The sequence below is a fragment of the Myotis nattereri genome (genome assembly GCF_964212035.1).
Source record: "Myotis nattereri genome assembly, chromosome: 1".
NCBI classification, from domain to species: Eukaryota; Metazoa; Chordata; class Mammalia; order Chiroptera; family Vespertilionidae; genus Myotis; species Myotis nattereri.
In genome coordinates this window covers 74,721,691-74,742,861 of record NC_138075.1, presented here as the reverse complement: position 1 = coordinate 74,742,861, position 21,171 = coordinate 74,721,691, and the positions used below count along the sequence as shown (strand labels likewise).

The following is a 21,171-nucleotide window of genomic DNA, read 5'->3' as shown; positions in this document are numbered from 1 at the left end:
AATTTTGTGCAATATTGTCTGATTTTCAAGCTATTCTTGTCTTATTTTTTTAAAAAAAATATATATTTTTATTGATTTCAGGGAGGAAGGGCAAAGGAGAGAGAGATAGAAATGTCAATGATGAGAACCATTGATCAGCTGTCTCCTGCACGCCCCCTACTGGGGATTGAGCCCACAACTCTGTCATGTGCCCTTGACTGGAATCAAACCCAGGACTCTTCAGTCCGAAGGCTCACACTCTGTCCACTGAGCCAAACCAGTTAGGGCTCTTGTCTTATTCCTTACAGGGGTCCTCAAACTACGGCCCGCAGGCCACATGCAAATACAAGTATTGTATTTGTTCCCGTTTTGTTTTTTTTACTTCAAAATAAGGTATGTGCAGTGTGCATAGGAATTTGTTCATAGTTGTTGTTTTTTTTTAAACTATAGTCCGGCCCTCCAACGGTCTGAGGGACAGTGAACTGGCCCCCTGTTTAAAAAGTTTGAGGACCCCTGCCCGGGCTTAATAAATTTTAAAGGAACACTTTAAAACATTGTTAGTCACTTAAATCATATATTCCTTCCCTTTTAAAGTACTCCCCTACATGTCCTAACCAGTTTGGCTAAGTGGATAGTGCATTGGCCTGGGGACTGAAGGATCCTGAGTTCGATTCCAGTCAGGGCATGTACCTTGGTTGTGGGCTCCATCCCCATTAGGAGGCATGCAGGAGGTAGCTGATCAACTCATCAATGTTCCTAACTCTGTATCCCTCACTCTTCCTCTCTGTAAAATCAATAAAAATAAAATTTAAAATAATAATAAAGTACTCCCCTATAGCCCAAGCCGTTCCTCCTCTTTTCCCCCCAGATGCGCTTTCTTTGCCTTTCTTTCTCCTAAGCTCTGTAACTTGTTTCCTGAGTCCATGCAGCCCAGCTGGCCCACTTCTACCTCTGTGACATCCTAAACTTCCACTTGCAAATTTGAAAATAAATTAATAAATAAATAAATAAAAATAAAGTACTCCCCTACTTCTTTAAAACAAGTTTAACTATAACCTGAATCAAAGTTGCTTTGGCCTCAATAGAGTATTCCAGATCTTTTATTCTTTTATCCTGGGAGTCCTCATAGTGTTATTTGCTAAAACATATTCCAAAGAACATGAAGATTTAGGACTGAGCTGAGGAAGGATTCCAAGGTTAAATACTGCATATTGTATTTTGCATATACACCCCGGAGGTTCTCAGTGCTATTAGTATAACATTAAAATCACAAGAAATTATTCCATAAGAATATCCTTTAATTTTGTTTCCCAATGTATCTAAGTAAGAACCCTCTCCTTATTACATCTGTTAATGCCCAATGGAATCAATGTTCTGTAGAACACAGTGGGGACAACGCTGTATACAACAATTCAGGAGAAAGATGAAGGCACTCTATAAAACGTTGCTTGTTTTTTTATTATTATTATTATAAGAATATCATTAGGAAGAATCCTTTATGGAAATGGAGTTTTAACTTGGAATTAAACTTTTGGGGATTCCAGTTTTTGTACAAATTTTGTTTTGCAAGAAAAATGAAGGAAAACCTAGATTCTAATCCTGACTCCTAATGAACTAACTACCTGAGTCACTTGAATTTGGAACTCTCTTGGCCTTAATTTCTTCATCTATAAAATGAGGGACTTATACTAATTAACTTCTAAGGCTACCTTCCAGTTCTAAAATGCATAATTTTTGCATATTTTGCATGTTATTTCATATACATAGAAAAATGACTCAATTGATAAACACATGAAGGAGTAATGGGATTTCAGAGCACTTTTTAAAATTGTACTTTCCCATACTTTTCCTAGTTCTCTGCACTGTGGATTTAGAAAAATATAAATATATGTTTTTAAAATATAATCATGTGTAGTGATGGCTGTTAACAGAATTCATTGTGATAAATATATAGAGTATATTGGGTATATTTGCATTCAATTGAGAGTATGGGAAACAGTTTATTCTTGTATTATTATTTCTTAATTATTGTATTATTTTCCATATGAACAATTGTAAACCTACTTTTGCCCCACCCTGTATACATATATCAAATCATTAAGTTGTACCCCTAAAACTAATTCAATGTTACATGTAAATTATATCTTGATTAAAAATTTAAGAAAAAAAGAGAAAAATATCATTTTAATGAGGTAACATTGGTTAATAACATAAGTTTCAGGTGTACCAATTATAATTCAGTATCTGTATATACTATAGTACTAGAGGCCCAGTGCAATTTGTGCACAGGTAGGGTCTGGCCAGCCCACCCCAATTAGGGCTGGTCGGGCCGGCCGGGGGGAGGGGAAGCAGGAGGTTGGCCAGCCAGCCCTGCCCCCAAGGGGGGGGTAGTGAGGGGGGGGCCAGCTGTGGGGAGGGGCCGTGGGCAGTTGGCGGGCCAGCCCCACCCCCTGGTCAAACTCCCGGTTGAGGGGGCAATTTGCATATTAGACTTTTATTATATAGGACTAGAGGCCTGGTACACGAAATCTGTGCATGGGGAGGGTGTCCCTAAGCCTGGCCTGCACCTTCCAATCCAGGACCCCTCGGGAGATGTCCAACTACTGGTTTAGCCCTGATCCCTAAACCGGCAGTTGGACATCCCTCTCGCAATCCGGGACCGCTGGCTCCTAACCGCTCACCTGCCTGCCTGCCTGATAGCCCCTAACCATCTTTGCCTGCCAGCCTAATCACCCCTAACTGCTCCCCTGCCTGCCTGGTCACCCTTAATAACCTCTGCTTGCTGGCCTGATCGCCCCTAACTGCTCTCCCCTGCTGGCCTGATCACCCCTAACTGCCTCTGTCTCAGCCCCTGCCACCATGGTTTTGTCCAGATGGATGTCTAGAAGATGTCTGGTCTAATTAGCATATTACCCTTTTATTAGTATAGATACTCACCACCCAAAATATAGTTTCTATCATCATACATTTGATATCCTTTACCCATTTCACCCTCTCTTCACCCAGTTATAACATGACATTCTAAACCTAGAAGCTTAATGGTTCTCTGTCCTGGAGTCACCGGAGACTCACTTTGGTACCTCTTAAAAATACTGATGCCTGGGCCACATCTCCAGTGATTCTAATCAATTTGCTTAAGGTGGAACATGGGCATCAAGTTTTTTATAGTTCTCCAGGTGATTCTCCTCAAGGACAGAGAAGCACTGACTAGTAGAGCATATTGTTGCTTTAAAATAACAAGGTTTGAATTTACACAAAGTAATTTAAGCAAATAATCATTTTTTGAAAGCCTCCTGTATGCCTCCCACCAGACTAAACGAATTAGAAAATAATGGGAATACTGAAATTGTAAAAATATATGTTAAACTTTGCTTACTTTGTGCCTTTGAGCAAATATGATTTTAATTAGAGAAACTGAGAAGGTACACCATGATTCCATAGGTTATACCAGTTGTCTTGTTTGACTTTTATAATTTATGCCACCTACACATTTTTTGTAATTGTGTTTGTATCTCACCCCTCTACCACTACCTCTTCAGGAGTCTAAGAAGCTGACTAGTTTTTTGTTTGTTTGTTTTTACTTTTTTAAATATATTTCATTGAATTTTTACGGAGAGGAAGGGAGAAGGATAGAGAGCTAGAAACATCGATGAGAGAGAAACATTGATCAGTTGCCTCCTGCACACCCCCCACTGGGGATGTGCCCGCAACCAAGGCACATGCCCCTGACCGGGATCGAACCCAGGACCCCTGAGTCCGCAGGCCGACGCTCCATCCACCGAGCCAAACCGGCCAGGGCGAAGCTGACTAGTTTTAATACTTGATGCGATTCTCTTCAGAGCAGTTGCCTTTGGATTGAAACTTGACCAAGTACATTTTCTTTTCAAACAACCATATTTGGAAGACTAGATCTCTCTAAAGGAAAAAAAAAAGAGCTTTTATAGGTATGTTTAAGTCTATGCCATTTAACAATGTCTATGATAATTCTATTCGGCTATTCTCACTGGTCCAACCAGTTCCCCAGTGTGCCCTAAAAGCTTTTAAGCCTTTTGACAGCTTCAGTAAAAATGGGCTTCCATTGCAAATCCAAGTTATTTGTGTTTACTATCATTATTGCCTTTTGAAAAGGACTACCCTACACTATTTTATTCATGATGCAATTTGTTTCATGTCAGTAATGGGGTCTTAACAAGAGGAAATTTTTGTCCATTTTGTCTGTTTGCATGTTCAAACCTCATTAATGAAAAAAAAAGTTTTTATTATAAGGTCCTACCTTGCTTGTTATTGCTAGTTTTCTGAATCATTTCTGTGTGGATTACATTTTTTTTCAAATTCTGGTTCATGGCTCTGCAGTGTCAGGTCACCCTATCAGCAGTGGCATGAACTGGGAGATATTGGTTAATAAAAGCATTCTTCCTTAGCAATTAACTTTTTTTTTCATTTCAGGAGGGCTGTTGTGTAATTCACATTTTAACAAGTTCCCATTATAGCACTTCCCTCCAGTGCTTGCTTACGAAGCTGGGAGGGTTGCCATTCCCACAGATCCCATTAAAGGATAAGAATGAACCATAGCATGAGTCATAATGATGTGTTACTGATGGCCTAACATGTTTCTTCAAGCTTGATTACTCTGGATTCATTCTGGTAATTAATTTCAGCTATCTTGAAAGTGGTCTAAAAACTGTCTCTACATCTTGTATCTGAATGACCAATTTAAGTCCTTTGTGGCATTTTTTCCTATGTGCTAATTTTTAAAAGCCTTAATTTATTGGTTCAGATATAAAGCATTGTTTTATAGCCTGGATTTGTTTATTTTTTGGAAGGAGGATTTTAATGGACTTACTAGTAATGCTCGTGTCCTCCCAAAATTTATGTCAAAGCCCTAACCTGAAATGTGAGAGTATTTGGAGATGGGGCCTTTGGGAAGTACTTAATGTCCCACAAGGTCATGAAGGGTTTGTGTTCTTATAAGAAGAGACACAAAAAAAGTATATTATTGTCTAACCACTATTCTATACACCTGTAGCTAACATATAATAATATTGAATATAAACTGTAATTGAAAAATAAAATTTAAAAGTCACTAAAAAAGAAGAAATAAGAAGAGACACAAGGGCTTGCTCTCTCACTTAGCCAGTGAGGATGCACAATGAGAAGGTGGCTGTCTTCAAGCCAGGAAGAGAGCTGTCACCAGGGACTGAAATCAGCCAGAACCTTGATCTTGGACTTTCCAGCCTACAGAACTATAAGAAAATAAATTTCTGTTGTTTAAGCCACCGAGTGTGTGGTATTTTGTTATGGCAGCCTGAGCAGACAAATACAAGGATGAAGTTGGATTCAGAAGAATTGAAGGAGGACATTAGTACCTTTTGGTACTTGAAAGACAAAGTCCTACCTTAAAGCATATACATACGTGTAGGGTTGTTTAATTTGTAGGCGCTTATTTTGTAAATGGAAACATACTGCACGCTGTCCACTGACTTCTTTTTTTTCCCCACTTAGTCTATCTTGGGTGTCTTCCATGCCTGTCACTCAGATCTACCTCATTCTTTTTAAAGTCTACAGAGTATACATTGCATGGATGTCTGATAATTTAGTTAACTAGTCCACAATTGATGGACATTTAGGTTGTTCCCATTTGTCTCTACTACAAAAGAAAGCTACTGTGAAAATCCCTGAGTAGATTGTCAACACAGTTCTGTAGGAGAGTCATACAATTAGGATCGCTTACCACAGAGATTATACAGCTACAGTGTTCATAGGTTCAAACCAGCCCTCCGAAATGTGCTAATTTACATTTTTAAGGGTTTGTGGACTAAATATGTTCTTGTAAGTCAAATAGTGTCAGCCAAAAATTCACGTCCGCCCAGAACCATGTGATTTTATTTGGAAATCAGGTCTTTGCAGATGTAATTAGTTAAAATGAGGTGGATTATGGTAGGTCCTAAACCCAATGACTGGTATCCTTATAAAAAGAGGAAAGGACGCATACACATAGGGGAGATGTCCATGTGACAATGGATGCAGAGATTGGAGGGATGCAGCTATAAGCCAACAACTACCAGAGCTGGGAAGAGGCAAGGAAGGATTCTTCCCTAGAGCCTGCAGAGGGAGAGCATGGTCCTACCAACACCTTAATTTTGGCCTTCTAGCCTACAGAAGTGAGAGACTATATTTCTATTGTTTTAAGCCACCCAGTTTCTGGTACTTTGTTACAGAATCCCTAGTAAAATAGTACAGGTTTCTGAGAGAGGTTCCATACAAATGAATTAAGCTAACCTTTTAATAAAAGCTGCCAAATCAAATCCTAAACTTTCAAAAATTTGCACGAAAAGTTTAATTTCCTAATTGCTATGATTGTTTCCTTTAATAAAGTGATTTTTTTAAATCCTCACCTGAGAATATGCTTATTGGGTTTTTTTAGAAAGGGAGAGAGAGAAACATCAATGTGAGAGAACATTGATTGGTCACCTTCCATATATGCCCTGACTGGGCATCCAACTTGCAACCTAGGTATGTGCCCTGACCAGGAATCAAACCCGCAACCTTTTGGCATACAGACGACACTCCAACCAACTGAGCCACACTGGCCAGGGCTAATAAAGTGATTTTTTTTTAAAAAGTATTTTGTAGCCAAAACCGGTTTGGCTCAGTGCATAGAGCGTCGGCCTGCAGACTGAAAGGTCCCAGGTTCGATTCCGGTCAAGGGCATGTACCTGGGTTGCGGGCACATCCCCAGTGGAAGATGTGCAGGAGGCAGCTGATCGATGTTTCTCTCTCATCGATGTTTCTAACTCTCTATCTCTCTCCCTTCCTCTCTGTGAAAAATCAATAAAATATATTAAAAAAAAAAAAGTATTTTGTAGAGAAGTGCTACAGTAAAGAAATACTTGTTAATCTAACAGTTACAAAAGAAGGACATTTATTGTATAAAATAAAAAATACAAATAAATAAAAAAGAAGATAATCAACAAATCCTTCCATGTAAAAAAATTTTTTTCCATAGATTTATTTTGAGTCTTCTAGATCAGCGGTTCTCAACCTGTGGGTCGCGACCCCTTTGGGGGTCGAACGACCCTTTCACAGGGGTCGCCTAAGACCATTGGAAAACATGTATAATTACATATTATTTTTTGTGATTAATCACTATACTTTAATTATGTTCAATTTGTAACAGTGAAATTGGGGGTCACCAACAACATGAGGAACTGTATTAAAGGGTCGCAGCATTAGGAAGGTTGAGAACCACTGTTCTAGATGTTTTTTATATTTATACTTATTTGGCATACTGTTTTATAACACTATTTTATGAAGATGCATATTTTTATTTTTTAGAAAGACAAAAGGTATGGCTAAATTTTTATTTCAGTTTTTCTTTAAATGTCTCTTACAGCGCCACCAGGTGTTCAGGCTGTGCTGCTTTTATCCAGCCCTGCCTATGATCAGGAGGCTCCACCCCCACCCAGCCGCAGCTGGAGCTACTTCTCTTTCCCAAGGCCCCTACTAGTCCTGCGACTCTTTTTAGATAAGAGTAATTGTTTAGAATATTTGTGTTCTCCTTTTTCAAACATTCACAATTCAATAAGTTTGAGCAGCACTAGGTAAATCTTTCTTTTAGATACTCACAATGTTAGTATTTAAAGGGTCTGAGAAGTGCTACAGTAAATAAATATTTGTTAATCTAGCAGTTACCAAACTTCTGTGGCCAAGGAGGACTTTTCTTTCTCTCTCTCTTTTTTTTTTTTCAACCTATCAACATCTTGTAGAACCGGTGTTCTGAAGAATACAGCTAATTTTGGGTAAGAACTCAAGCCAGCTTAGGTTCAGACTCAGTTTTGTTATTGCAAGAGTGGTTTTGCCTTGAAGTAAATCTAATTGGTAATCTTCCTACTGCTCCCTTCTCTTGAGCCTGGGAACCTGCGGTGTCCCTTTAAGCTCCCTTCCCAAGGACATTATCCTGCTTTGGATAATTGTTGCTCTGCCCATTTCGTTCTCTTCCTGTCTGCTCCCAGTCCTTGAACTCCTCTCCTCTTCACTCCCTGTTTGTTAAGAGGCCACAGTAGTATTAAACCCCCTAAGCCAGTGGTTCTCAACCTTGGCTGCACATTAGAATCACCTGGGAATCTTTTTAAAACCCTGATTTCTGGGCCTCATCCTCCGGAAATTCTGTTTCTTTGTTATGGGGTGGGGCCACAACATTAGTAACAAAGAAACAGAATTTCCAGAGGATGAGGCCCAGAAATCAGGATTTTAAAAAGATTCCCAGGTGATTCTAATGTGCAGCCAAGGTTGAGAACCCTGTCCTAAGCAACTGCATGATTAGACTTATTGTGTGTGGTCATACCTTTCGGATACTCTGTACTCATTTCCTGGCCATCAGTATCACAGTGAGTCTGACTCCCCAGCATTGGCCCCCACTCTGGGAGCTGGTCCTAAATTTTCTAGCTCAGAATAATTTTTTCCGAGGCAGCAGCCAACCATATTGGGTTCTCTATCTTGAGGTAAAAAAGCACTGAACAGATAAAGTTAGGGGTGGGGGGTGTTTTGCAGAGAGAGATGCAATCACTGTGCTAGATACTGGTGTAGTGTTTTACATAGGTTATCTTATTTTCCAACAACCCCTGCGAGAATAGTATTATTATCCCCATTGTGCAGTTAAGTAAAAATGGTGTAGAAAGGGCCCGAAGGCAGTGATCTAGGCTTCTGATGGGGATGAACCTTGCTCCAAAGCTAGTTTTCTTTTCCCTCTAGCTTGCTGCCCTGTACCATCTTCCACTTGGTGAGTGTACCCTAACTACAGGTAATCTACTTGGGGATTCAGATTTGAAGATCTATAAATACCAAATATTGCCACCTGCTTCTCAGCTGTATCAGAAACAAATTGTCGTAACAGGAGGATCCCCTACCATCCAACACTACCCACCACTCCTACCTTCCACCTGCAAAAAACAAAACAAAAAAAAAACAAAAACAAAAACCCAAGCAAAACTGCCGCTTCTGTTGAAAAAGTGTATATATATATATATCTGTCCATGATGTAGTATTTGTGAAATGGGAATAAGACTAAGTTATATGACAACATGTACACTGCAACCCATTTTACATGTATATTTGTACATATATGTTTACAAATACTAGTACATAGAAAGATTCATCCACTTGTTAATAAGAGTTATCTCTGGTACAATGTAGAGGTGGTTGGGAGGAGATTAATTACAAGGAGGTCTTTACCTTATATTTACATATGTTTCTGTACTGCTTTATTTTTGTTTTACAACCAGCATGTATTCTTATTTTTTTTATAATTAAAAAGAGCCCGGCGGGTGTGGATAGATGGTTGAGCATTGACCCACAAACCAGGAGGTCATGGTTCCATTCCCGGTTAGGGCACATGCCTGGGTTGTGGGCTTGATCCCCAGTTGGAGCGTGCAGGAGGCAGCCAATCAATGACTCTCTCTCGTCATTGATGTTTCTATCTCTCTTTCCCTCTTTCTTCATCTCTGAAATCAATAAAAATATATGTAAAATGTAATTTAAAAGATAAATACATATTTACACATTAGGGGGAAAAACACCCAGATGCTTCTGCCACGAGGGAGGGCATGAGTATTTGGTGGTGTTTAAAAAAAATCATGAATCTTGTAAACTAGCAGTAAGATTTGCTTGTTTTTGTTGCTTTTGCCTTATCTGAAATGCTCCCTACTTCCTTCCACAGTCAGCACAGGAAGGTGGGGAAGGGAGGAGCAGAAAAAAAGGAATCAACTTCTCACTTTGCCAAAATCAACCACCTGGAATTTTCCAAAGGCTCAAATGCTGAGCAGCGGATGTAGTTACTCATGTGATGGATGAGCTATTGCTGTCTTTAGGTCTCCTCAGGCATTGTCCTTTATCAGTCCTGGCTTAGCAGTCTGAGTTGATGAGAATGACATACACCACAGTAAACGCTGTGGCTCCCTGAACCTCTGGCCCGAACTATAACACTTTCATACCTAAGGTTCTTGCCATCAATCCTCCCTTCCATTTTGTATCCCGGTGAGAGATTAATACTTCTAAAGTCCTGATTTAATGCTGCCATTTCCCTGCTTGATGCCTATACCATTTATTTTATTTATTTTTTAAAAATATGTTTTTATTGATTTTAGAGAGAGAGGAATGGAGAGGGGGAGAGAGAGGAAGGGTAAGGGAGAGAGAAACATAGATGTGAGAGAGAAACATGAGTGAGCTGCCTCCTGCATGCCCCCCTACTAGGGATCAAGCCTGCAAACCAGGCTTATGCCCTGACTGGGAATGGAAACTCAGTGCTAATGCTCAACTAACTGAACCACACCAGCTGGGGCCATTTATTTTTTGTTTCAACTGCCATTTAAAAAAAAATTCTTTATTGTTTAAAGTATTACATGAGTCACCCTCCCCCCCCACATTGACCTCTCCCCCGCCTCCCGCTCCCCGAAGCACAAGCCCTCACCCCCCATACTGTCTGTGTCCATTCCTTATGCTCATAATGCATGCATACAAGTCCTGTGGTTGATCTCTTACCCCTCACTCCCCGCCTTCCCTCATAGGTTGTACAGTCTGTTCGATGCTTCTATGTCTCAGGTTCTATTTTTGTTCATCATTTTATATTGTTCATTATATTCCACATATGAGTGAGATCATGTGATATTTATTTTTCTCCGACTAGCTTATTTCACTTAGCACAATGCTCTCTAGTTCCATCCATGCTTCAACTGCCATTTTTATTATGTGCATTTCTACATACTGGCATGGATTGACCTACATAATATTATACTTATTATATCTCACTTTTGTTCTTAAATATACATTTGCATAGTAAAATATCTCAGAAAATCTATTTTAAAGTAGAAACAGTGCTTGTCCATGAGTAATAGACCTTCAAGGGTTTCTAATGATTTTTTTTTTCTTTCTCAAACACCTTTATTTGATCATTTCAGATCTTTAAAACCTGCCAGGTGACTGCATACCTTTTCAATCTTCACTCCTGCTATTCTCCAGAGCTCTTTCCAGTCTAATAAAATCAGGATAGACAGTGGTCCTCATGTTACTGGAAAGGGGGTCTGGAGCCAGTGGCCTATAGTGTGTGAGTTCTTGCCTTTGTGCAAAAAGATTTTGAACTACAAGTCCAGGTGATTTTGAGAGTACGGTTATTAAAGCTGGGGACAGTGACACAAGGAAGGGCCAAGGATAGAAGCAACAGGAGAGAGACTAGGGGGGGCTGCTTTGGCTCTCTAGAAACATTATGGGAAAGAAGTGAGCCAAACTGAGGCTCACTAAAGAGAGAATAGGGGGCCTTGGAGACAGGTTCAGGAGGTTAGCCCGGGACAAGCTGCTGCTGCCCATTGCTCCCCTGGTTGTAAGTCTCATGGGGGGTCCCTTAGAGCGTTAATAGATGCACCCCCATGGGGGAAAGAGAAGGGGAAGGGAAAGGGGAGGGCATGCTCCAAGGAGGAGAACAGCACTTGGTCCTTTGTCGTGAGGGTTTTAAAGGCTAGAGGTTTAGGGGAAGATTCAATAGAATGTTCATCGGCTTTTCCAGGTGTGCCCTTTCTGGGTCATGGTCTCCACTGATTGGTCAGTGCCAGGGCCATTCATTTGCCTGGTTTTGATGCTTTTCTAGGCCTGGAGCTGAAATACAACTGAGGCCTAGATGTTATCTCCAGAGAGGAAATGTGATATGCTGGGGAGGAAAGACCACGCTGGGGGCGAGGTCAGGGCCAGTTTTGCCCACTGCTAGGCACCCCGGGCTTTCCACCCTGGTGACCCGTATCGGCTGTAAATTGCTCGGCCAGTTTGTTCGGCTGCCTGTCTCAGTTTCCTGCTAGGCACCCCGGGCTTTCCACCCTGGTGACCCGTATCGGCTGTAAATTGCTCGGCCAGTTTGTTCGGCTGCCTGTCTCAGTTTCCCCAGTCCACTTGCCAAGGGATTTTCCTAGCTTTATACTATCCTGCCTCACGGGAACTTACTTTGTACTTCCCCCCACTGTCTGAACACCCTGCCTGTTGAAATCCTGTCTTGCATGTCAGGCGTGGCTCCAACGTCCCTCCACAATCCCTCCCTAACTCTCCAAGAAATGTATGTATGACTTTGCACCAGAGTTCTTTTCTCGTGGGTGTGTTTATGGTGAGGGTTACTCCATACACTGCCCCTGAATGACGTCCATACCCGTAAGAGGGTGAGAGGCAGAAAGGCTAACCCAGCTGCCCTTCAGTCAGATGGAAGGAATGTTTAAGGCAGTGAGAAGGAAGGAATGAGGGAATGGCCTGGGGTGAGATCCCTCGGAGACTGTCCACTGTGAAGGCCAGCAAGGAACCCACTTTCTGTGCACAAGAACTGGTAGAGGGATAATAAAAAATATATTTGATCTGCACTTTTTTATCCACCAAAAAATTAAAAACTTGACCCTTGCTGGTTGTTCAGTGGTTAGAGCATCAGCCCATGGACTGAAGGGTCAAGGGTTCAATTCCAGTCAAGGGCATGTACCTCATTTGCAGGCTCTATCCGCGGCCCTGGGTGGGACACATGGGGGAGACAACCAATTGATGTGTCTCCCTCACATCAGTGTTTCTCTCTCTGTCTCTCCCCCTCCCTTCCACTCTCTCTAGAAATCAATGGGGGGCGGGGGGCGGGGGGCGAGGGGCGGGGGGAGAGATTATCCCCGGTAAGGATTAACAATAACCAAAAAAATTTAAAAACTTGTCCCTGGCTGGGTGGCTCAGTTGGTTGGAGTGTCATCCCACGAACCAAAAAGTTGCTGGTTTGATCCTCAGTCGGGGGGCATACAGGAGGCAATTGATCAATGTTTCTCTTTCACATTGATGCTTTTCTCTCTCTTTTCTCTTTTTTTCTCTCTCTCTCCTTTCCTCCCTCTCTAAAATCAATTTAAAAATATCCTCAGGCGACAATTTAAAAACATAAATAGCTCTAGCTGGTTTGGCTCCGTGGATAGTGCGTTGCCTGTGGACTGAAGGGTCCCACGTTCGATTCCAGTCAAGGGCACATGCCCAGGGTGTGGGCTCGATCTCTAGTAGGGGGCATGCAGGAAGCAGCCAATCAATGATTTTCTCTCATCACTGATGTTTCTATCTCTCTCTCCCTCTCCCTTCCTCTATGAAATCAATAAAACTATTAAAAATAAATAAAAATATAAATAAATAACTCGATTGAGCTCCAAGGGAAAATAATTTCAACTTTATTGACTTAGAAGTGACAACGAAGAAAATTGACCTGTATTTTCATCATTAAAATAGTATATATTTCAAAAGTAGCAATAGAAAGCCATTTTTAAAAATTTCACCTCAAATCCTGCTGACACTTGGCAGTCACCTGAGCTCTATGGGCCAGGGCCGCTCATCCACTGGTATAAACCTCCAAACCTGAGTCTGGAGATGCACCTGCCTGAGACACTGTGCCCTACGAAGCTCCAGAAGTGAGAACATCAAGATTCTGCTCAGGCCTTCAGACCCCCTGAGTCTTCTATAGTGGAGATGCTTCTACGTTAACACAGCAGCTTTCCTGAGTCCCCGTTATTTGTCCTACCACACCATGCAGCATCCCTTGAGGGTAAGTACTGTCTCACGCCTTTTTCACCTTCTGGTGAGGGCCCAGTACAATGCCTCTTATGTAGTGGGTCATCAAGAAATTCCTGTTTATGATAATGGTGATGAAGAAATCGCTTGAGAGAAAGTGACTTCACCCATGTGTGTAGAATTTTATTTTCTCTACAACAGCACACCTACTCAGTGGAATGTTCTAAGTTGCAGACACCTAGAACCCAGAGCTCCTGCTTTCTTCACTCACCCTGCCGGACTCTCTCGAAGAGTCCCATTTGTTAACAGGTGTGGCCCCACACATGGGCATGTTCCTGCTTGTGCGTGGTATAATCTGAGAGTAGCTCACAAAGGCATTGCTTATGCAAAACATATCCTAAAAATACTTCTCCCATGGACCTAAATTCATGCCTGAAAATTTCACCATTGCTTAATTTTTTACAGGAAGAGCCCTGTTACTAGGGAGGAAAAACACATTGTTATTCTCAGGGCCAGAGAGGAGTAGAACAGAGTGAGGCAGAGTGTGCATCCGGAACAAACTGGAGCAGGACAGCGTGGACTCGACCGTATTGGAAAGAAGCACCGCTGTCTAACCAGAGAAGCAAGTCACCCTAGGGCAGTGGTTCTCAACCTTGGCTGCTGGGAATCTTTTTAAAATCCTGATTTCTGGGCCTCATCCTCCGGAAATTCTGTTTCTTTGTTACTAATATTGTGGCCCCACCCCATTAACCTATTAAATAAATAAAACAACCCATAACCTTGATCCGTGGCTTATTGTTGAAGATGACTCTGCCTCCACTAAGATAAAGAAAATTACCCTCAGTAATTAAAAGCATGTCAGGGACAGACCCAAATTTAACCTCATACTTGAGTGTACCCCATTCCAAAGAGACTAAGCCTACTTCCTGGGGACAGGGTCTGCATCATACATATTTCTTGTGTTCTTATGAGTCTAACGCAGAGTCTGGCACACATTAGGAACAAAAATATAATAGCTAACAATTATATAGTGCTTACCATGTGCCAAATACATTCTTCTAAGCATTTTATATATATTAACTCATTTACCCATAGTGAGGCAGCTATTACTATTACCCCCATTTTACAGATGAGGAAACCAAAATACACAGGAATTTATGACTTACCCAACGTCACATAGTTCCAGAGTCCACACATTTAAATCCTTTGCCTAGAGTGCATTTAAATGGAAGTGACTAAATCTCTCCTTGTACCATATTTTTATAGCAAATGGTTTGAACCTCGTGATGCAACACTTAGGGTACAGTATCCTCCCCTGCCCCGCCCCCCCCCCCCCCCACACACACACACTAGATGGTCATTAGTCATTCTTTGACTTTTATCATCCCATTTCCAGCTCAGTATTACCGCGAAGTAGCAAGATTAGTGTGCGTACCTGTGACCACCAGGGGGCACTGTGGCCACACGCCCGCTCCCCCTCCCTCCGGCGCTACCCGAGAGGGGCGGAGCCAGCCTTGGGCGGAGCCTGAGAGACGCCCAAGGGGAGCAATCCCGGCGGGCCCCGCGCGCGGCCGCGTTTGAATGGCCCTGAGTGGGGCTCGGCCCGGGAGCCCGGGGACTCTCTAGGCTTCCGGGCGCAGTTGATCAGCGCCAGGGCTCGACTGAGGCGCCGCGGTACGATGAGGCGCCGGTAAGTGACGGCCGGGCCGCGCGTGCCCCCGCCCGCAGCTGCCCTGCCCGGGCAGGACTTCCCCTGGGGCCTGGCCGCGCCCGGGGCCCACCTGCAGGCCCCGCGGGGCCTCGGCGCGGCCGGTGGCGGGGCTGCCCCGGTCGGGGACGGGGCGCGAGGCCGCGGTCTCCGGGGCGAACCCCTTGCCCGGCCGCGGCGGGGCAGGCCGGGGCTGCGGGCGCCGGGGGCGCGAGGGGGCGCGAGGGGGCGCGAGGGGGCGCGAGGGGGCGCGAGGGGGCGCGAGGGGCCCGGGCGGGGCGGGGCGAGGCGCGGACGGAACCTGCTGTCACTATTTATCTTCGGGTGGAGCCGCCGTCTGCGGCCCGGGGAGGGGAGGACGGAGCGCGCGAGGCGACCGGTCGGAGGACAGGTTTTCCCCCGCCGCCCGGGCCGGCCGCGGCGTTTCCTTGTGTTCCGACGGCTTCTCGGCTTCTCGGTGCCCGGACTGATAAGCTTTTGTTTAGCAGGACAAAAACTTGACATAACTGCATAAGAATTGCTGATTGCAACTTTAAAAGACCTCATTGTGTTTTCCGAAAAGTTGGTCAGTAACTACCTAGCCTTTTTCTTTGCTCTTAAATGGGCTTAAATATGGAGATAACAAAGAGTGGATTTGTTTTCTTGTGGCTTGTAAAGTTCCTTGAAGACAGAGTTGTCTATGTCAGTTTTCTTTGCAGATTAAGAATGGATGACTGTAACAGAAAGTCTGTAATTAGCACCAGCAGAAATTCTGAGAACCGGGTCCACTTGAGAGCTTAAACTTGTAAAGAGCTTATCCTGCTCTTTGCAAAACCAGCTCCAGTCTTGAACCAGAACTTTAGGCACTGAGGCTTCTTACTAGGCTCATAACTAATGGTGCAACAAGAACAATGGTTAGTGTTCATTTTGTGCTTTCTGTATGCAAGCACTGTTTTGAGAGCTTCGATGTGGGACAGATACTCTTATCCCCGTTGGACAAGGAGGAAACTGAGGCACAGAGAAGTGAAGTGACATGTGCAAGGACACACAGCTAATAATTGCTGGGACCCAAGCAGGCTGGCTTCCAGCGTGTAACTATGCTGCTCTCTCTAGTCTGTTGCCTTCTTTGTATGTGGCTTTTTTTTTTTTTTTTTTAAGTTCACAAAGTGCTTTCATTTCATTTGCTTCTCTCGACTTGGGATATAATACAGATGTGTGCAAAGTGTATTTGTGTCGATGTATATCCAAACACTATACAATGGAGTTGTCTGCTCTTGTTGACCATGCTTAAGTTTTGTACACTGAGTAAAAAATCCATTGGGTATTTTAAGATCAATGGGGTTCATAAAGTTCATGTTTGTGTTATAATGAAGAGTTTTAAGTCCTTTGTATCATTTCCTGAAAATGTAGAGAACAGTTCAAAACCTATGTGTTCCCAAAAATTTTAAAGGGAAGGAAGAAAAACACACAACACTAGGTGTTCTTGAAAATATACCATTAAATATTAATGTTTTCATTCTGAAAACTTTTTGAGGGGTTACTGAGCATTTCAAATGATTATACTTAACCAACGGCTCCATTAGGTTCAAAAGCAAATTATTCAATAAGAAAACAGCAGCTTACACTATTAGCAGCAGTGCATTTAAATTCATTCATCACTTGTCCAGCTTTTGATTGCCTCTGTGCCCAGCACAGTGTTAGCACAATAGCGAAACAGCAGAAATGTGCCTGAGTAACCTCCCTAAAATTCTGAGGGCATGAGATTAACAAACAAATAAACATATATGTGTATATACTAGTGTAATGCTCTGTATTAGTGGGTGTATGCTGAACTGAACTGAGCTAATCAGTAAAGCTTCTGCAAAGAACTGACAATTGAAGGATGGTTATAGGCCACTGAATAGAAAAGTATGAATGGGAATTTTAGTGAGGAAACTGTGTTCAAAGACTTGGAATTGAGAATGAAAAGGATTCTTCTAGGAACACTAAATAAGTCTGTCTGCTTTATTTGGAAAGTTACTACTGAGAAAAATAAGATGTGTGCAAGACTGAGGAACGTTGTGTAAGACATATATCAAAGAAGTTTAGGCTTGATATGTATATGAGCAGAGAGAGAGATGATTTTGGAAGTTTTATAACTTTTCTTTTTTAAAAAAATATATTTTTATTGATTTCAGAGAGGAAGGGAGAGGGAGAGAGAGATAGAAACATCAATGATGAGAGACAAACATTGATTGGCTGTAGATAAGTATGAATGATGAGTTTTAGGAGCATGTGTGCAAGGAATAGTAAGTTGGGGAGCAGTGGGCTCAGAGACCTCAAGAGAAAGAAGGCTGTTGTTAGAATCCTGGGGAAGGGAGAGACTGGAGGAAATAGGATGAGAGCAATGAGAACAGACAAGGAGTGGTAAAATGAGATAATTTTTTAAAATAGGATTTTTTTCTAAGTTTGAAAATAATGCATATTTATGGTAAAAAACATTTAGGAAATGTAGAGAAAGTGAAAGAACAATTGTAGAGTGGTTCCTTTCAAATCTTTTTTTATGCTGATAACTATTTTCTCTTTTATAAAACTAGGATTATACATTTTTTTTTTCCTATGGCGGTTGGGTGTTTTGTTTTGACTCAGCATATCATGAATATTTCTCATTTTTCATTTGAAAAAAATGTTTTTTTTTAATGGTCAGTCTTTGTTTTTTATATGTATTCTTTTGAAGTTGGGAATTTTGCTTTATATTCACAGGAGACATTTTGAAGGAGAACTATTAGAATATGATGACTGATTAACTATAGAAAAAAAATGAGGGTAAAAGTCTACGGTATCTCCAAGGTTTTAAATCTGGGAAGTTAAAAGAATGGTGGAGCTACTGAATAAATATACATGCTCGTAATACTTTTCATTTTAGGTATGTAAACTGCCATTCACAGAGACACGTAATAACATTTGAATGAGGACCCTTGATGCCTATCACCTCACATTCTTCCTAAAACTCCTATAGTTAATCTTCCTTTAATTTTCTTTTCTTTTAATTTTCTATTTTTTTTTTTTTTACTTTTTGTGTTTTTTTTTGTACTAAGCTTATTTTTCAGTTCTTTCTTAGCAAGTCTTCCCCTTCACCTTTCTTGGAAAGGTTTTTAGAAATACATTTTCTGTTAGAATCCTAAATAAGGCTCAAGTTTATATTGAATTTTACTTTGAGGATTAAAGGACTAGTTTGGGATTTTTTAATTTTTTATAAACTGTAGATTGCTACAGTTTATAAGCAAGGGTGAGTATAATTCTTTGCGGGAAGGAGAAACTATCTTTAAAAATGCTTGCCAAGGCCCAGTTGGTGTGACTTAGTGGTTTGAGTTTCTACCTATGAACCAGGACTTTGTGGTTGGATTCTTGGTCAGGGCACAGGCCTGGGTTGCAGGCCCTGTCCCCAGTAGATGGCATGTAGGAGGCAACCAATCAATGATCCTTTCTCATCATTGATGTTTCTATCTCTCTCTTTCTCTCCCTTCCTCCCTGAAATCAATAAAAATCTATATAATAAAGAGGTAATATATGCTAATTTGTCCATTATGGTGTCCCAGTCATGACCAGTCTGTGGGCAGGGCCAGGGGCGGGGACTTCTGCCCCCAGCGCTAACATCCCGCTGCCTGTGTGCATCCCCATTCAGCACTGGTATGATGCTGCAGGGTGGGGGTGGGGGTGCTGGGCTTGACGGTGGACCCAAGGCCGTGCCCCCTGCCCCAGCTCCTGGCCGGGAGACCTAAGACTGCGCCCCCTACCCCCAGCGCCTGACCAGGAGACCTCAGGCCATGCCTCCCCCCCCACCCCCCAGGGCTTGACAGGGTACCTCAGGCTGCACCCCCCGCCCAGCAGGTCTTGATGGGGGACCTCAGGCCATGTCCCTCGCCTGGTGGGGCTTGACGCGGGACCCCTGGCTCCGGGTTGGGATACCTCAGGCCATGCCCCCTACCCCAGCACCAGGCCGGGAGACCTGAGACTGCGCCCCCCACCCCAGCGCCAGGCTGGGAGACCTCAGGTTGTGGCCCCCCACCCAGCGGGTCTTGATGGGGACCTCAGGCCACGCCCTTCGCGTGGCGGGGTTTGACTCGGGACCTCAGGCCCTGCCCTGGTGCCGGGCTGGGGGACCTGAGACTGCGCCCCCATCTGGAGTGGCTTGACGGGGGGTGGGGCTGGCCCGGTCTAGGTCTCACCCCATGGGGGTGGGGCCAGCTGGGTCTGGGTCTCCTGCGTTTTTCGAAGCTTGTGAGGATGGTGGGCGGGGACTTGACTCTAGGTCCCACAGCATGTTCCAGACTCTTGACAGAAGGGAGATTTTATATACATTTTACTAATTTTCTTTTTTTAATTAAATCTTTCTTGTTCAGATTATTACATTTGTTCCTCTTTTTTCCCCCCACAACTCCCCTCCACCCAGTTCCCACCCCACCCTCCGCCCTCACTCCCCACCCACTGTCCTCACTCATAGTTGCGCAATTTTTGTCCAGTCTCTTCCCGCATCCCCCAAACCCCTCCCCTCCCCAAGAATAGTCAGTCCATTCCCTTTCCATGCCCCTGATTCTATTATAATCACCAGTTCATTCTGTTCATCAGATTATGTATTCCCTTGATTTTTAGATTCACTTGTTGATAGATGTGTATTTGTTGTTCATAATTTGTATCTTTACCTTTTTCTTCTTCTTCTTCCTCTTCTTAAAGGATACCTTTCTGCATTTCATATAATACTGGTGTGGTGGTGATGAACTCCTTTAGCTTTTTCTTATCTGTGAAGCTCTTTATCTGACCTTCAACTCTGAATGATAGCTTTGCTGGATAAAGTAATCTTGGTTGTAGGTTCTTGGCATTCATCACTTTGAATATTTCTTGCCACTCCCTTCTGGCCTGCAAAGTTTCTGTTGAGAAATCAGCCGACAGTCGACTGTCGTATGGGTACTCCCTTGTATGTAACTGACTTTCTTTTTCTTGCTGCTTTTAAGAGTCTCTCTTTGTCTTTTGCTCTTGGGATTTTAATTATGATGTGTCTTGGTGTGGTCCTCTTTGGATTCCTTTTGTTTGGTGTTCTCTGCGCTTCCTGGACTTGTAAGTCTATTTCTTTCACCAGGTAGGGGAAGTTTTCTGTCATTATTTCTTCAAATAGGTTTTCAATATCTTGCTCTCTCTCTTCTTCTGGCACCCCTATAATTCGGATGTTGGTACGCTTGAAGCTGTCCCAGAGGCTCCTTACACTATCTTCGTATTTTTGGATTCTTTTTTCATTTTGCTTTTCCGGTTGGGTGTTTTTTGCTTTTTCCTATTTCAAATCTTTGACTTGATTCTTGAGATCCTCTGGTCTGCTGTTGGGAGTCTATATAATATTCTTTATTGCAGTCAGTGTATGCTTAATTTCTAGTTGGTCCTTTATCACAACATCGAGGGTCTCACTAGATTTCTTGAGGATATCACTACATTTATCGGCGGTCTCACCAGTCTTTTTGAGGGCCTTACTAAATTTATCGGCGGCTTCTAGACAGTTCTTGAAACACCTTAAAAGTGTGGTTTTGAACTCTATATCCAGTAGTTTGCTTTCCTCCATTTCTGTCATTTGTGTCCTGTTTCTTTATCTCCGCATTTTTTATGCTTTCTTGGTGCACCCCCTTGTGGTCTTTGTGCACAGTCTTGTTGTAGTTAAGTCTTGATTGTTGTAGGTAACACTGGGGGGGATTTGATCTCCAGGCCAATTGGCAGTGAGAATCAGCTGTGTCTGCAGTGGGAGAACTTCTGTCCTGATCTCTAGGGAGATGCTAATCTAGCCTCTGCCTGAGGCTATCCAGCAAATGCCTGCGTGCAAGGCTTGGGCGGCGCGGGTCCCAGGGGATCAATAGGGCGGGCGGAGCGAGCAGTTATGGCTGCTCTCAGTCCCGTCCCCAGAGGCTCTGCTTCTCAGTGTCCCAGCAATTGCTGCAAGT

The 21,171-nt window shown here is 42.8% G+C and overlaps 1 protein-coding gene across 1 annotated transcript in view; it reads left to right on the top strand.

The window, feature by feature from the left end:
• The first annotated feature begins 15,087 nt into the window (after positions 1–15,087).
• KATNBL1 (katanin regulatory subunit B1 like 1) overlaps positions 15,088–21,171 on the top strand; it is a 51,513-nt gene continuing 45,429 nt past the window's right edge. Inside the window, exon 1 of the mRNA XM_081108062.1 lies at positions 15,088–15,214. The gene's annotated coding sequence lies outside the window, so the exon portion shown is untranslated. The remainder of the gene's footprint in view (positions 15,215–21,171) is intronic.